The sequence below is a fragment of the Trachypithecus francoisi genome, unplaced genomic scaffold (assembly GCF_009764315.1).
Source record: "Trachypithecus francoisi isolate TF-2019V2 unplaced genomic scaffold, Tfra_2.0 Lachesis_group12, whole genome shotgun sequence".
Lineage (NCBI taxonomy): Eukaryota > Metazoa > Chordata > Mammalia > Primates > Cercopithecidae > Trachypithecus > Trachypithecus francoisi.
Genome location: NW_022681457.1, coordinates 4,656,654 through 4,661,603, shown reverse-complemented (window position 1 = coordinate 4,661,603; position 4,950 = coordinate 4,656,654). Strand labels below are relative to the sequence as shown.

The window sequence follows — 4,950 nt, the reverse complement described above, 5'->3', positions numbered from 1 at the left end:
ATCCCTACTCATCTCTCCAACCCTTTCCATTAATTCTCCCCACAATTCTTGGATTATTTTTAGTAATTTACATTTGCTAGACACTTTGAGTTTCCTCTAAGCTTTCAGATTTGTTGACCTAGAATTTCATATAGCTTTTGTCCTTAAAATTCTAAATTTGATGGCTATATCTCTTTTCTCCTTTTTAACGTTTTGTTATTTTTATTTATCTTTTTCTCAATCACATTCACAAGTGGGATTTGGATTTACTTAGCATTTGTACTTTATTTTCTATCTCATTAATGTCAACTTTTAAATTACAGTTTCTCTCTAGTTTGTTTTGTCTTTATTCTTCTGATTTCTCAAACTCCTGACCTCAAGTGATCCACCCACCTCAGCCTCCCAAAGTGCTAGGATTACAGGTGTGAGCCACTGCACCCAGACTGTTCTTCTGATTTCTTAAGGGGAGTGTTAAATTCCTTTATTCATCATCTTTAGTCTTCAGTAAAGTGTAATTTTTGCATTATGTCGAAGGTTTTGATATGAAATAGTCTCCCTTTTATGGTACCTAGAAACTTTATAATTTTCTACTTAGCTGCTTTTTAATCCAAGGATTATCTGGAAGTGTGTGTGTATGTATGTGTATATGTGTGTGTGTATCTACATATGTAGATATATGTATATGAGATGGGGGTCTTTTTTTTTTTTTTTAATCAAAGCTTTTATATAAGATTACTTTATTCCTGCATCTTCTCAATAGTTTCTTCCTTGTATTTGCCCTTTTCCTTTCCTACTTGGCGAGACTTGGCTTTCCGTTCAAGGATCTTTTTGCGGTCTTTGTCCAGTTTTAGCCTAGTGATAACTACCTTGCTGGGGTGAATGCCTACGTGGACAGTTGTGCCATTAGCCTTTTCCCGCTGCACCCGTTCAATGTAGATAACGTATTTCTTCCTGTAAACTGGACTACTTTGCCAATTTGCTGACCTTTATAGTGTCCTCGTACAACCTGAACTTCATCATCCTTTCGGATGGGCATAGATCGCACGTTGTACTTCTGTCTCAGCTCTTTGGAAAGAGGAGAAGACATAATCTTCCTGCGAATGTGGGAAGGTGCATTGAAATGCCTTTTGCGATTCTTGCTTCGGTCGGAAGTCACAAAGGGATTAAATTTCATTTTGGCCGCTCCCGCTTCGGTCGAGATGGGGGTCTTGCTGTGTTGCCTAGGCTGGTCTTGAATGCCTGAGCTCAAATAACCCTCTCACCACAGAAGCATATTTCTTAATTTCCAAGTCATGAAGGTTATTTTCTCTTTTAAAATTGTTCATTTCTTTTTTTTAATGATTTTTACACATACTGTTTTTTTTGTTTTCTTTTTTTGAGACGGAGTCTCGCTCTGTCGCCCAGGCTGGCGTGCAGTGGCCGGATCTCAGCTCACTGCAAGCTCCCCCTCCCGGGTTTACGCCATTCTCCTGCCTCAGCCTCCCGAGTAGCTGGGACTACAGGCGCCCGCCACCTCGCCCGGCTAGTTTTTTGTATTTTTAGTAGAGACGGGGTTTCACCGTGTTAGCCAGGATGGTCTCCATCTCCTGACCTCGTGATCCGCCCGTCTCGGCCTCCCAAAGTGCTGGGATTACAGGCTTGAGCCACCGCGCCCAGCCCATACTGTTTATTTTAATGAAGCTGGTACAGACAATGTCCATTTAAAACCCATATCCTGGGCCAAAAAGTACAAATAGAGCAGTGCCCTGTTGTATTCATTTCTGCATGTATCGCTTTATTGCTAATGAAAATTAGAACTTTTCTGGGATCTTGTGGCAAGAATTTTTTTTTTTTTTTTTTTTTTTTTTTTGTGACACGGAGTCTCGCTCTGTCGCCCAGGCTGGAGTGCAGTGGCCGGATCTCAGCTCACTGCAAGCTCCGCCTCCCGGGTTCACGCCATTCTCCTGCCTCAGCCTCCTGAGTAGCTGGGACTACAGGCGCCCGCCACCTCGCCCGGCTAGTTTTTTTTGTTTTTGTTTTTGTTTTAGTAGAGACGGGGTTTCACCGTGTTAGCCAGGATGGTCTTGATCTCCTGACCTCGTGATCCGCCCATCTCAGCCTCCCAAAGTGCTGGGATTACAGGCTTGAGCCATCGTGCCCGGCCAACAAGATTTTTTTAAAAATCATAAAATGCCTTTTCTTCAGTGAAGCCATCTTTGGAGTTAGGCATTACTCTCACCTTATCTGTCATCTTGACTTTAACCTGATATTCCTCTTCTTTTGGTCCAGACCCTCAAATTTTAAAAGTACCTTCAAGTTAAGGAAAGGTCATTTTTCCACAGTTCAGTTCTCTGAAAAACTCCCATCTCCCACTGAAAGTCACAGTCCAGGAGTGAAGCAGTCACATGCTAGAGCATCAGGGCCACTTGGAAAGTCATTATGAACGCTTGTGTCGGACAATCTTATTTATCACCACAAGCCTGAAAATGCAATGTCCTGAAAAAGGTGGCCTCTCTGTGCACATGTAATTTTTAAAAAGGAGAGGGTAGGCCGGCCGTGGTGGCTCACACCTGTAATCCCAGCACTTTGGGAGGCCAAGGTGGGCGGATCACAAGGTCAGGAGATCGAGACCATCCTGGCTAACACGGTGAAACCCCATCTCTACTAAAAATACAAAAAATTAGCTGGGCGAGGTGGCAGGCACCTGCAGTCCCAGCTACTCGGGAGGCTGAGGCAGGAGAATGGCCTGAACCCGGGAGGCGGAGCTTGCAGTGAGCCGAGATCGCGCCACTGCACTCCAGCCTGGGTGACAGAGCAAGACTCCATCTCAAAAAAAAAAAAAAAAAAAAAAAAAATAGGGTAATATGAAGGAGACTGAGGCTTGATCACCAAAAATCAGCACAATGAAAACAAACAAAATGAATAATGAGCACAAGAATTCAAATCACCAGATGTTTCAAAGAGCTAGGGTACCAGTTTTCAGTTCCGTTTTGAACACATTACAAAGGAACTATTTTTAAAAGTAAAGGATAGGGGAAAGAAAAAGAATAAGCTGTTGAATGACCCCTCCCCCTATTTGTTCCTGATAAACGTCAATCACATCTTCTTCCTCCATTCCCAGTTCTTTTGGAGTATGATTATCGGCAGTTCTCTGACCCTCAAAGAGAAACCGGAGTGAATTCATTGCAATGCACTGTCTTTGACAGCATGATTCTTGGAGTTTCTTGAGATGTGTTGTCATTTTCACTTTGAAGTGAATCTCACTGCTGTCGTGTCCAGTGACTGAGTTTAATATACTCACCTTCCTTCTTATCCCGCAAGTCCTCAGCTGAAGGTTTAGCTTCCTGGTCAGACATGATGACGGCGTCTTCACCTGGGGGTCTCCGCACAGTAGCGGCCTTGGGGAGGCAGAAACTCGCTCCGGGGTTTACAAATCCGTCTCCCTTCCCTAAAATTGTTCATTTCTAATATGACTATGCATCTATTAAATCATATTTGTTTGCATTATTCAATTTCTCTGTCATTTTTTTCTCAGATCTGCGAGTTCTGAAAAAGTTGCATGATAATTGCTATTATAGTTATATTTCCATCAATTTCTTTTTGGTTTTATACGTGTTTTGCCTTAAATATTTAGCTCTCCAGTTGTTTGGTACATATAGGTTTGTGGCTGTTATTTTTTCTTTGCGTGTCGAGCATGTATTATACAATGTCTCTAATGTGCCCAGTACTTTTAATCTTAAATACTCAATTTCCTGATATTCAGATTTCAATCTTGACTAGGATGGTTGGGGTATTTGCTTTATAATATATCATTCAGGTGAACATTTCAGTTTTGTACACTTTTTGGAATATGTATATTTTATAATAAAATGGGGGTAGGTTAGTATGCAAGAACAAAGCAAAACTCTCAAAAAAAGAAAAAATCTATAAATACATTACTGGGATTAATGAGTGAGTTTAGCAAGGTTGCCGGATACAGGGTTAATAGAACAATATTAACAGCATTTCTACATACCAGCAAGAAATAGGTAATGAAAAAAATTAAAGGTAACATTTGTAATAACACGAAGCTATTTTAAGTGCCAAGGAATAGGTCTAACAAAAAAGTACAAAACTTCTATGCCAAAACCTATAACCATTATTATTATTATTATTATTATTGACAGGGTCTCTCTGTTGCCCAGGCTGGAGTGCAGTGGCACGATCTCAGCTCACTGCAACCTCTGCCTCCCAGCTACAAGAGATTCTTGTGCCTCAGCCTCCTGAATAGCTGGAACTAAAGGCATGTACTACCACACCGGCTAATTTTTTGTATTTTTGGTAGAGATGAGGTTTCACCATCGTGCTCAGGCTGCTCTCGAACTCCTGACCTCAAGTGATCCGCCCACCTTGGCCTCTCAAAGTGCTGGGATTACAGGGGTCAGCCACTATGCCCAGCCTATAATCATTATTATTATCAAGAAAATTGAAAGTTGTCATTAAATGGAGAGATTCTTTATGTCAACCAAGACTAGCGTGGAAATGACGGTATTAAATAATGATGAGAAAATGTGTATTTTCTCATGGAAAAAATGAAATTTGATCCTTATTTTACATTAGACATTAAATCTGTTAATCCTCATGGATTAACAGATGTAAACATGGAAGGCAAATTTATAAGGCATTTAGAAGTTATGTGGAAGAATAGCTTCATGATCTGGGGGTTAAGAAAGACGTATTAGGGCCGGGCATGGTGGCTCATGCCTATAATCCCAGCACTTTGGGAGGCTGAGGTGGGCAGATCACCTGAGGTTGGGAGTTCGAGACCAGCCTGACCAACATGAAGAAACCCCATCTCTATTAAAAATACAAAATTGGCCGGGCGTGGTGGCTCATGCCTGTAATCCCAGCACTTTGGGAGGCCAAGACAGGCGGATCACAAGGTCAGGAGATCGAGACCATCCTGGTTAACACGGTGAAACCCTGTCTCTACTAAAAATACAAAAAATTAGC

General features: G+C 41.6%; 2 pseudogenes across 1 annotated transcript; both read right to left on the bottom strand.

Annotated features, from left to right (window-relative positions):
- Window positions 1–675: 675 nt before the first annotated feature.
- Window positions 676–1,176, bottom strand: LOC117091556 (annotated as a pseudogene). The gene has a single exon (XR_004440453.1). The product of XR_004440453.1 is annotated as a 60S ribosomal protein L26-like (transcript).
- Window positions 1,177–2,962: 1,786 nt separating this feature from the next.
- Window positions 2,963–3,314, bottom strand: LOC117091557 (annotated as a pseudogene).
- Between the last annotated feature and the right edge of the window lie 1,636 nt (window positions 3,315–4,950).